Consider the following 13,404-nt stretch of genomic DNA (forward strand, 5'->3'; position numbering starts at 1 on the left):
TGAATGACGTTCATTCATTCTAATGCAATAATAATAAAATAAAAACAGTAAAAAAAAAAGAAGAAAAAGAAACGCTCACCCAGCCTTGGGATGTGTTTTATTGTAGCTACTGAGGTGATTTCCAGCTGTGACTGTGATTACTCCTACTCTTGAAATTGTATTTCTATAGTGGAGCTCTAAAATTGGAGTCTATGGCACTTCCACATCTAATCCCCCTCATGATATCAGTTAAACAAACATGGCGGCAAGTTGAATAAAGTGAACTATCTTTGGTTCATCCAGTGTTCCTCAAGTTCTCCTGTACTGAGATCAAAAGTGAACGATTTGCAGAATACGATCAATGTCTCATTTACCTTAAACACTCATACACGAATACATAATGAGCACTGTCGCTACCTGAGCTAAATCACATGCGTGCAGCGACATAGAGCAGCGTCGGTCGAGCAAGCGAGTGAATGAAGAGAGGGAGCGGCTTGGAGAATAAAAAATACAAACACCACACAGGACACATGGGTACAGGTTTCAGGGAACAGGGTCAGTCCTGCCAGGGTAGACCAGGTGTATATCACCAGACACCTTAACACCAGGTTAGTCAGGAGCAACATATTTCCAGTTGGTTTTACAGATCACCACTTAGTCAATGTTGCTTTATGTCTTTCACCAACAAAATATATAAATCTTTCTAGCATTTTAATGTGAAATTGCTACAAGATACGTACGTCTTTTTGTAAAATTTTTAACAAAAAATTATTTGGGGTAATTTGGAGAGAAAAAAAAGCACAGTCTGACTACAAGTCAATGGTGGGAGGTGGGGAAGGCACAAATTCGTGTCTTTTGCCAACAATACACTGCACATTCGTCATCCAAGATCAGATCCACTATACACACACTAGAAGAGGAAATCCATGACATTAAATGTAATTAAATCACAAATAATCAAATAACAATGTTCCATCATGTTCAGTTAGGCCACCAAGGGGCCTAACAGAACAAGTTCGAAAGACTGTTGTGGATTTTTTTGTGGTCAGGACAACACTGGCTTAAAGCGCCTGCATTCCATCTACCCGTACAGGGAGGAGGACAGAGGTTCAGTGATAATGCAGCCAGAGTAACAGGTTTCAGGCTGCACAGAAACTGCTATAAAGCCACGGAACCATCTGGTCAGACATACCAAACTACTGCTAAGGAAGGCCAGCCAGCTCGGCCATGATAAACATCTCTTCATTTTACAGCCTCAAACTGACACGACAGCAACAAAACCTTTTTAGCAGCCGGTGTTGCAGTTTTGGAGGATATTCAGAGCCCAGTGGGAACCCAAACCAGAACTGGGGATGTAGTTTTCTGAAGAGTCCCTACTCTTCAACCCCTGGATAAAGACTCAGAGCCAGTTATCACTCAGCCTGAGGTCAAGCCTGTGTGAGGCTGGTATTGTCAAGCTGGGCCATCTGCTACAGACACCGGTAACCAGGTTGGGAGAGCTGACAGGAATCCGGTCCACGAGGACTCTGCAAATTGGCAGAAGTCGTCTCCGCTTCCCTGCCAGAGCCCCTCGGAGCGTTTGCTGAAAGGCGTACTATATTTGACCTGTGGGACGATGAATGTTAGTATATGTTCCCTTCTCTCATTGTCTCTCCAGCCGCTGGAGAGTGACAGGAAGAGAGGAACTCTTACTCTCCTTTAAAACTCCACAGTGTTGGGAGAGCTGGAGTTCGTAGGCAAAAAAGATGCATATTACACCTTGAAGTGTCACACCTATGCTTTCTGGCAGGGGTAAAGGTGTCAAGGTGGACTGAGTTTCTTGTCTCAGACTCTCCACTGAAAAGCTGTTGGCGGTCCCTGTACAGAGCACCCATCAATAAACCGATGGCTGACCTCTGGTGGAGGATTGTACATGGGACAACAGCAACAAACAGATGTGTGGCACACGCTAGATCCAAGCACTGGGAAGGGATTTTTTTTTGCTTAGAGCAGGAGTCTGTAGAGCACCTTTTTTTCCAGTGTCGTATGTTGGTGGGCTTATTTTCACAGTTAGAGCAGTGGTTTTATGGTTTAAGGGAAACGTTTTAATTTTGATATTATTTTGGGCCAAGGTTTGGGGCCAGGTGAACGAAGGTGCTTGCCCTGTTCAATTTCTTGTCAAGAATTGCAAAACCGTTGGCCTCCGTGGCAGTGTAGCGGTCTAAGCATCGGCTTTGTGTCGATTCAGTTGCCCATTGGGGACTGATGTTCGCGCCCCGGTCCCGCCAGATCCGATTATGGCCGGAGTCAATGAAGCAGCAACATTGGCAAATGCTGCTTCGGGGGGGGGGGTCGGCTTGTGTTCGTCACATGATATACATCTCTGTGTGTGCCGGGAAAACAGGCGTTGGCTTGGTTTGCCTTGTCACGGAAGTGGCGAGGCAGTTCCTTCGACACTGCCGATCGGAGAGATGCAGTTGGCGAATGCATACAGTACGAGGGTGGGTGTTTGATCTAGAATAGGGATCAATTGGCCACTAAATTGGGAGAAAAAAGGGGAAAAAAATCAGAAATAAACTTAGGGAAAAACAAAAGAATCGCAAAACTGTCAATATGGGGAAAAAGAAAAAGAAAAACAGGATCCAGGGTCATAGGTCAGTGGTGCCTTTCCATGTGATGACAGGCCTGCTTGCAGCTCATTTCAGGATGAAATTTTAGTTTTATAAACTAACAGAGGAACTGGACACTTTTTGTTTTCTTGTGGGATTGGCCATGTTTAGTGTTCTGTCTAGAATAGTAGTTCTCAAAGTGTGAGGCGCGCCCCATGAAGGGAGCTGGAGATACTGCAAGGGGGCAAATGAGGGGAAAAAAATAGAGCAGAACACAGATTTAACAGGGGCTAATAGTGAAGTGTAACAGAGAAAAGTAAAAATTTGAGTTATATTTAATCAGAAGATGGAGATGTTTTTGACAGGGATGAAAAGAAAAGCAGGCGAGGCTTCACAGACTACGCAGTCTGTGAAGTACCAGTCCACATTAAAAACCCAAGAAAAGGAAATATGACAACACATATCTTGCTTTCAGGTTCATTGCTAATACCGTGGGAGATGAAGAGAGACCCCATGTGTCTCTTTTTGTCTTAAAATTCTGGCAGCCGACAGCATGAAACCCAACAAATGGAAGAGACACACTGAGACATTACATCTCAATAATGTGAATAAGCAATTGATTTTTTTTCAGCAAAAACTTGAGGAATATCGCAGATAGCACACTGGCTTTGTAAAAGCCACACTGGTGACAGCCAAAGCCCACATGACTTCAAAGTCACTTATCATGATACAAAATGCAAAAAACCCACACACAACCACAGAGGAGTTAATATGCTGCATTAGGGTGTAAATTATTCTTGATGAGGCAAGCGCCACAAAATTGAAGGCGATCCTACTGTCCAATAAGAATGTCTCATTTCTTTTTCTTTTCCCCTCTTTTCTCCAAATTGTACTTGGCCAATTACCCTATTTTGTCTGATCCATCCCGGTTGCTGCTCCACCCCCTCTGCCAATCCGGGGAGGGCCATGCCTCCCCCGATACATGTGAGTCACATCCACATTCTTTTCACTTGACAGTGAGGAATTTCGCCAGAGGGACGTAGCGCATGGGAGGATCATGCTATTCCCCCCAGTCCCCCCCCCGAACAGGCACCCTGACCGATCAGAAGAGGTGCTAGTGCAGTGACCAGGACACACACCCACATCCGGCTTCCCACCCGCAGACACGGCCAATTGTGTCTGTAGGGATGCCCGACCAAGCCGGAGGTAACACGAGGATTTGAACTGGTGATCTCCCGTGTTGGTAGGCATTGGAATAGACTGCTATGCTACCCGGATGCCCCACAACGTCCAATTTCAAGACGCATTAATGAAATTTCACATGACTTGGAAGAACAGCTCATCACCAAAATAATAGACAAACGCTATACCTTGCACGTGGTGAGGTGATGGACAGCAATAAGGAAATGCATCGCTTACTTTTGATATGTTGTTTCAGGGTCACTGAGTGAAGATTTGTTGTTTTGCAAATATGTCCTGCATTGAGCTACAGCTCTACTTAGCCAAGGAAAAACAAATTTGTTTGAAAATCTCACTGCATTCACTGAAACCAATGAGCTCACAGAGATTACAGTGATTCCACGTCTCATGGAGCACATCTCTGTCCTGAGAGGACATTCTGAGAAATACTGCCTGAGCAACAGCAGTCAATATGACTGGGTCAGAGATGCCATCAGTGCTGCAGCCCCTGCTGATCTTAGCTCCTCTGAGGAGGAACAGTTCATTGACATGACATCTGACTCCACTCTGAGGCACAAGTTTGCACCTCAGATATCGAGTGATTTCTGCTTGGTGTGGAGAGGGACTTCCCACTCATAGGCCAGAAGGCTGCGGGCATTCTTCTCCCCTTTGCCACATCCTATTTGTGTGGAATAGGGTTCTCTGCCGTAGCCTCACTGAAACCAAAGTAGAGATCTACGCTGAAGATCAAGAATGACTTAAAAGTGGCCTTTTCAAAGCTTGAGCCCTGCCTTCAAAAGCTGTGCAATGAAAAACTGGCTCACAGCAGCTGCTGAAAACATGCCCTTGCAAAGAAAACTGACTTTTTTTTTTACATCTCAAAAAGCATTTCATCAAGTTCATGTCCAGTTAATAAAGTTGAAAGCAGTTCTAGCAGTTCCTGTTTTTAGCAATTTTTCAATAATTAGCTTATTCAACATCAATTGATTACCAATATTTTTCAATATTAATGATTTTCATTGATGGAAGGAGTATCAGTTTATGATGGGGGGGTTCTAATGTTAAAGGGGGGCCTGATATAAAAAGTTTGAGAAACACTGGCCTAAGAGGACTCTTTAGATCATTATTTCAGAACATATTCAGTTTTCATTTTCCTTTTTTCACTAATTCCATGTAAAAAGTGCAAACACTGAAATAATGTCCTTTTTAAAATTCAGTTCTCTGTCTGTCGCTCTCCCCCCCCCCCCCCTCTCGCTCTCTCTTCCCTTCATGTCTCTGTGTATTGGGAGAGGGGGTCAAAGACAAGAGGGTATCCAGGATGGGTAAGAAAAGAAAGATGAGATGACAAGGAAACAGTATAGGTGAGGAGGAGGAGGAGGAGGAGGAGGAAGGAGAGGAACAGTGACTGCCAGACAAAAAGTAAGGATGGGAGACAGACAAAGAAGAAGAAGAAGATGGGTAAGGGGTGAAGAGAAAGAGCTGTGGGGGCAGATGGAAGTGGAGAGAAATTGAGTGAGAGAGGAAAGAGAAGTAGAGACATATTCTAACAGTAGGAAGTCCTTTCCCCAGAGCAGAGAATGTCAGCCATTCTCTGACAGACCAATACACACACACACACACGCACACACACACACGCGCACACACACACACACACACACACACACACACACACACACACACACACTCCCTGTGGAACACTCCTCCTTTCCTACGGATGAGACACAAGGAGTGTGAGAGCAAGGAAAGGAAGAAGAGAAAGAAAGGAATAAGGAGGGAAAAGGGGTATAAAAAAGGAGTCTCAAAGAAAGACAAGAGAAGCAGGCGTGAGGACATTGAGAAACCGGGTGAGTGAGACTAAAGGAAAGAGAAGAGAAAGGGGATGGAGTCGACATGGGCTACGTTTGTATCCCACATAATAATGCAACCACTCCGGGCATCATCCAGGTAGCGTAGCGGTCTATTCCGTTGCCTACCAACACGAGGATCACCGGTTCGAATCCCCGTGTTACCTCCGGCTTGGTCGGGCATCCCTACAGACACAATTGGCCATATCTGCGGGTGGGAAGCCGGATGTGGGTATGTCTCCTGGTCGCTGCAGTAGCGCCTGCTCTGGTCAGTTGGGGCGCCTGTTCAGGGGGGAGGGGTCAACTGGGGGAATAGCGTGATCCTCCCACACACTACTACGTCCCCTTGGCGAAACTCCCTACTGTCAGGTGAAAAGAAGCGACTGGCGACTCTACATGTATTGGAGGAGGCATGTGGTAGTCTGCAGCCCTCCTCGGATTGGCAGAGGGGGCGGAGCAGCGACCGGGATGGCTCGGAAGAGTGGGGTGATTGGCCAGATACAATTGGGGAGAAAAAGGGGGGAAAAATGCAACCATTCCAATATTAAAACAATTAGTGCGATCAAGTGTCACATGACTCTATGAAGTGATGACTCCCCTCAAGTCACAGGAGATGTTTTACGCAACCAGCAGTCGCATTTTGTGTATAAATGTAAACTGGGAGATTGCACCCCCCGGAAACAGGAAAACTCACACACACACACACACACACACACACACACACACACACACACACACACACACACACACACACATGCATGCACAAACATGTCGCAACTGCTCCAGCTATCGTACCGCCCCGTCTGCTCTCGCCCCACCGAGGAACAAGTCATGTGAAATGAAACATGAGAGGGACGATTTGAATAAGAGATGGAGGGAACCATCCATAGCCTTCTTGACTCATCGCTCATTCTGCTTTTTTGCAAAGCAGGTGAAGCCTGGGAGACCAACCATACGACAGGAGAGGATAAGGGAGGAAAAGAGGGAGAAAGGAGTGGGGAAAGAGAAAAGAGGAGAAGGCTACAAAGGGGAAGGGGAGAGACAGAGAGAGACACAGAGAGAGAGAGAGAGAGAGAGAGAGAGAGAATACATAATCCATGAGGCTACTTTATAATTAGCTGACAAAGCTGACAAGAATCCCAGCAAGTGAGTGAAGTATTAGATTAAACAACGTTCGGTATTTAACAGCCAGGACGGCATGCTCCAATGCACAGGAAATGCAATGCTAACAGCCATACAATCACACACATACTCAAGATACAGACACACACCTCCAAAAAGTACACACACACACACACACACACACACACACACACACAAACATATGCACACACAAAATCAAACACAGATCAAACAAGGATGCATGTATGCATTTACACACACACACACACACACACACACACACACACACACACACACACACCATGGCTGCCACAGGGTTGTACCCTGGCTCTTGACAACAGTCTAATTGGTAATTATTCCCATGCACCCTCCTGGGAACTAGCGCTCCTAATGAAACTGCTTCTGTGCCTGGTGCTCACACATGCTTTAAGGACACACACACACACACACACACACACACACACACACACACACACACAGGTAGATACAAACGTGCATGGCCTAGCACACATGTACACACACATACACAAAATGGCAGAACTGCCACAAAATTGGGCTGTGTTCAAGGTTCGAAGGTCAATAGCAAGGTCAAAGGTTAAAGATGTGTAAGAATCAAGCATCTGGGAAGACAGAATTAATTTGACTCTGATCCTGTTCTAATCTGAATTGCTGAATCACTGATGCAATACATTCTTGGCTGCTAATGGATAATGATTCACATGTGAATTTTGCATAAAACAACATGTATTATAATAAATACATACCACAACAGATTTGGTGCCTCAATAGAATAGAATAGAATAGAATATAGAATTGTACAAGTACAACGAAATTTGAAAGTGCAGTTCTTATCAGTGCAAAGATCAATATAAAAAGAATAAAAAACATAAAACACACACACATTCATTTCTACATTCAACTGGACACCAACATATTGCACAAAAACTCAAAATAATTCATCTGAAATACTGCATGTTGATAGATGTAAAAAAAAAAATCATACATTTTTCTTGAAAACTTTTCTACAAATATGGCCACTTGGAAATACAAGCTGTCTGCAAGACAGTGATGACAGATTACACACATCTTACACTGGTGCACTTACTGTGGAGTCTTAATCACATCTGACTCCTTACATGTGTGCGTCATCCCATCGTGCTCATGCCTGGCTATTGTGTTGTTTCTACGTCTTGAGAGGGTTTAGGAGTATCTAAATATAGTCCATTTTGGGAGTTTTCAATGTAAAGGGCACCTCTGGATGATCTCATATTGCAATTAAGTCCTTTGACTATTATTCACCATCTGAAGAGATGGATTACACGGCCCATGAAACATGGTAGTGGGTTAACAGTTAGTGTAAGAGAGGGAGAGAAATGAAACACTAAAACTGAAAGATATACAGTGACGGACTGACACTGTTTACAAAAGGAAGCAAGACAGAAAGAGAGAAATGCATACAAACAAAAAAATCAGACAAGTCTTTTCTGGCATTGGTACCATAGAGGATGCTCAGTGCAAGGCCACGACTAAAGTTTACATCTTTCACTTTTAAAACACGGGAAAATGGTGGAAATGTACTTGAACGATACAAATCCAAATTCATTTCGATGAACATTCGAATGCAAATCCTTCCGCCTCTCTCTCTCTCTCTGCTGCCTTGTATCACTCCGCTAAGCCCCTCCCACCAAATGACCTCCGCGTCTCTCTTCAGCTCTTCACACTCGGGTACAACCAGGAAATGTCAAAGCGAGACTCGTGAAACTTGTATGATAGTTAATAATCTATCCATGTAAAAGATTTTTTTTCAGCGAATCTCTTAGTTACACTAATATCGTTCATGTGAACAGCCATTTTGAGTTGGTCTTGTTGATATTCAGGGTTAGTGTTACAAGCGACCGGGGGGCAGGGCGGACACAAATTGATCACGTACACGCACATCTGCATTTGTAGAAAAGCCAGTAGGAACGCCCTCTCTGAAATGACCCGCGATTGGCTAAAATCTTCCGTCCCAGGCAGCATGGTGGCCCAATGGTTAGCGCTGTTGCCTGACAGCAAGAAGGTCCTGGGTTCGAACCCCGGGCCGTCCCAGGTCCTTTCTGAGTGGAGTTTGCATGTTCTCCCCGTGTCTGCGTGGGTTTCCTCCGGGTGCTCCGGTTTCCGCCAACCATCAAAAAGACATGCATGTTAGGGTTAATAATCCTGCCTATGCCCCTGAGCAAGGCAATGGAAAGACGAATTGGAGCTGATCCGCGGGCGCTGCAGCTGCCCACTGCTCCTATACAATAGGATGGGTTAAATGCAGTAGACAAATTCATTGTAACCTGTACCATGACAAAATAAAGTGGCTTCCTTTCCTTCCTTCCTACATTTTCTAACGCCCGAATACAGAACCAAGAGGAGGTACAGAAGTTTAGTTTTCTCTCAGACCACTTGAATTACGTATGCTGAAAGGTTATTATGTAATATTTGCCCAATTACGCCATGAAAAAAAACCTACCTACCCCAACTTTAATAAGCAAAAAAGCGAAAGACAGATCTGTCATAATGATAACCAGTTAAAAACAGGAGGAAAATGCTGACCTGACCCTATCATTTTAAAATAATCTTTGCATCAAGAAAGTGTTTGTAACAAAGGAACAAAAACCCAGTGAACCAGAAAAAAAAGTTTCAGTGAATAAAAACTTTTTTGCAAATCCTTTCACTGTACAGAATGTACACCAGTCTGAGTCGGCTCGGCTGAATACTCACTAAGAATGAAAAGTAAAATACATGAAATGTACCAAACTCGGTAGGTTGAGGAGTTTGTGGCTCTCAATCACTGTCAAATGAGATCGCCCCATTTCCCTCCCATCTTTCCATTATGTCTGTGCCATATACTATATGACTAGGCAGAAAAGCTATTAAAGTATCCAAGAAGAATATATGGTATGCATGGGAATAAAAAATGAATGCATCATTCTGCTCCAAGACTGAAGTTTACCGGTGGAATGTCGAAAATGAGGTGCTGGAGAAGAGAATACTGTAGGCAATAACTGAGAAAAAAAAGAAAAGAAAGATGGATTTTGCATTGTCTAAAAACAATATGGAGTTCATGAATAATATAGGAGCCTATAGGCAAGCTGCAAAAATTAGGATATGTGTGAAAGGGGGGGGGGTATGCCACCTAGGAAGTAACACGTTGATTCTCAGATACCCACATCCCCCAAGATTGCTCTTTTCTACTTGACTTGTTTGCCAAAGAATCTGAGGGTAATTAAACAGAAGAGTTTGGACACCGACATGAGAACAAGGCGGTGAGCTACAGTGACACAAGACAAGCAACACAAATGAGGCAAAACATCTGGGCCTTTTATACTGACACACGACAGTCAAGGCAGATTAGCCAACGGATGTCTTGGTTTCCTGACGGAGCCTTATGCACTAAAAACACACACACACACACACACAGAAAGTGCAGATAAATCACTATGTCATTTATTGCCCCTCAGGGTGTGAATCCTCTGCACTGCAGAAATGTGGCGGATTCCCTCTTTAATAAATGTGGCGGCTGCTCCCATTAATATATTTATTTCTGCTTATGCACCTCAATGAAAGCACATCCAGGGGGATTTCAAACTATATGAGCTTATTTCTTATCCACGAAGACAACTGAGCATCCCACCCCACCCTCCACATACCCCGACACCCCCCCGCCTGTCTCCCTTCCTTCCTTCCTTCCTTCCATCCTCTACATTTCTCCACACTGCTCAGACAGGATTTGAGGGGTTTTTTTTTCTTTCTTTACGGGTTCACACAGCGGGCAACCGAGTCTTGAGGACTGAAAGTTTCTCTGCCGTGCCAATCGTTTAGTTTGGGGAAAGTTTGTGCAAACCCACTCACGGCCCAGAAACACACGATAAGGAGTCTGGCGCGTATCTGATAACATGTTGCATAAACTCGGAAAAAAGGAAGAGGACAGCCTACGCCGGCTGATGCAACAGGATCATGGCGAGTCATGCACTGTAGCTTATATATTACAGCCTCATGTTTGTACACTATACCGCTTCACTTGATGTTTCTTCCAGCACATACTGAGAAGAAGTGGCAGCTGGTGCTAAAATTTTTTGGGGGGGGGGGCGCAATTTATCTTGGTGCAGCACACCTGACAGTTGCTTTATTGTCCACACAGTCACAAAGAAGGACAATAGCCTATAGATTTTATCAGGGTTCATAGATGGTGGATGATTGACAGTCGAGACGAGGCGTCGTGGTGGGTGTGAACATAATTGACAGTCATGAGACTTGTCCAATCACATTAAATCAAAAAATATTAAAACAATACCAATTCACTGCCAATAAAAGTGGGCGTGTCGGGGGGCGTCCGGGTGGCATGGTGGGCTATTCCGTTGCCTACCAACACGGGGATCACTGGATTGAATCCCCGTGTTACCTCCGGCTTGATTGAGCGTCCCTACAGACACAATTGGCTGTGTCTGCGGGTGGGAAGCCGGATGTGGGTATGTGTCCTGGTTGCTGCACTAACGCCTCCTCTGGTCGGTCGGGGCGTCTGTTCGGGGGGGTGGGGGAACTTGGGGGAATTGCGTGATCCTCCCACGCACTATGTCCCCCTGGAGAAATTCCTCACTGTCTGATGGAAAGAAGTGGCTGGTGACTCCACATGTATCGGAGGAGGCATGTGGTAGTCTGCAGCCCTCCCCGGATCAGCAAAGGGGGTGGAGCAATGACTGGGACAGCTCAGAAGAGTGGGGTAATTGGAATACAATTGAGGAGAAAAAGGGAGACCCCCCCCTCCAAAAAAGTGGGAGTGTCTGGCGCCTCATGGAAAATCTGAAGAAAGTTATTAGACAGCAGCCTCAGGTCACCTGTTCGTCAAAAGTTTAAGGGCTTACATAAAGGTATCGTTTGGCTGGCGCCCCTCACCCAGGAAGTATATGTATTCAGACAAAAATCAACCAAATACCATTTGGAACCAATATTTAATGGCTGCTGACAGGCGCTCACAGACTGAAAAACACTTTTATTTCATTAATTATTTGCATTATACAACTAAATTATATTCAACATGTTTAAGTAGATTTTCATCTCTTGATATTTGAAGGAGGTGGCGCCCCAGCGCCCTGTACTGGCCAGCCGCTACTGCGGAGAAGCCTGACTGCAAAAGCACAAAAAAAAAATCACTTACACAATCTTTTTTTTTTCTCCATAGTTCTTTCTCACTCCCTCTATCTCCACCTCTTGCTGTTAACCCTATCTGAAAGTTTCAAAAGAAACAGTGAAGTCATGAGCGTCCTCAGGAGGTTTCTGTGGTAAATGACCCAAAAGAGTAAGGTTTGTGCAGCATACCGGACAGCAAAAAGGACTGGAAGGCAAATAGTTTTTAGGTCTGTTAGGTCCAAATCTACCTCTGACCTTCCTGTTCATTATCATTTTGACCATAGTGATGCAACCTGGGGTTGCTCCTGAAAGACTGTCCCCTTGGCATCTAAACTTAGATTGACTGACATGTTATAGTAGTATCGGCTAAAAGCATTACTGAATATATGAGGGTTAAATTGGGCAAATGTGGCATTTTGAAAGGATGGTCCAAATAAACCAATATAAACAAAAAGTGTTAGATATGCTGAAATAACAAGGAGTTCACAGTTTGTGTAACCATGACGCTTTGGTCCTGGAGTTCCTATTGAAGGCGCTATGTGAAATGTTTTGGCTCTCCTAAGGCATAATATTGCCAGAAAATATTGGTTTGTGTGAAAAGTACTGGCTAAAAGAAAGCAAATAACTTACAGCCCCCCAACTCCCCAGATTTCTGCACTCAAAAACACAGCACCCAGGCCGGCAAAATTGTTTTTGTTTGATACTCTGTTCTTCAAAGATCTGGCCCAAACTCAGTCCTCATTAACCTATGCAGCAGTCGTAGGCAACGACATCAACTGAGGGCATTTGAAAAGGGCTGAGGTCGGCAAATGCACCATGTATCTGTTGCCTTTCTAGTTGAATTTGTTGGTCTTGGGCATCTGGGTGGCGTAGTGATCTATGTTGTTGCCTACCAACACAGGGATCGCTGATTTGAATCCCCGTGTTACCTCCGACTTGGTTGAGCGTCCCTACAGATACAATTGGCTGTGTGTGCAGTTGGGAAGCCAGATGTGGGTATGGGTCCTTGTCACTGCACTAGCGCCTCCTCTGGTCAGTCGGGGCGCCTGTTTGGGAGGAGGGGGAACTCAGGGAATAGTGTAATCCTCCCATGCGCTACGTCCCCCTGGCGAAACTCCTTACTGTCTGGTGAAAGGAAGCGGCTGGCGACTCCACGTGTATCAGAGGAGGCATGTGGTAGTCTGCAGCCCTCTCCGGATCGGCAGAGGGGTTGAAGCAGCAATCAGGATGGCTCGAAAGAGTGGGGTAATTGGCCAGATACAATTGGGGAGAAAAGGGGGAGGAATCCACAAAAAAAAATAATTTGTTGGTCTCGCTAGCTTTGATTTGCTGTTGTTACGTCTCTGAGTGAGAGAGGATGGGATTCAAGTACAATTGCACATAGTAGCATTAAAATTAAAGCGCGTTACATGCTAAATCTCCCAAGATATTTTCTATATCTCAAATGAGATTCTTGCACATTTTCAGTTTCAAAGACATCCTGACATATGTACCATACGGCACCGAGGACCAGCGTCGTTTTTCCCTGAAGGAATGTT

This window comes from Lampris incognitus, chromosome 18 (assembly GCF_029633865.1).
Source record: "Lampris incognitus isolate fLamInc1 chromosome 18, fLamInc1.hap2, whole genome shotgun sequence".
NCBI lineage: Eukaryota > Metazoa > Chordata > Actinopteri > Lampriformes > Lampridae > Lampris > Lampris incognitus.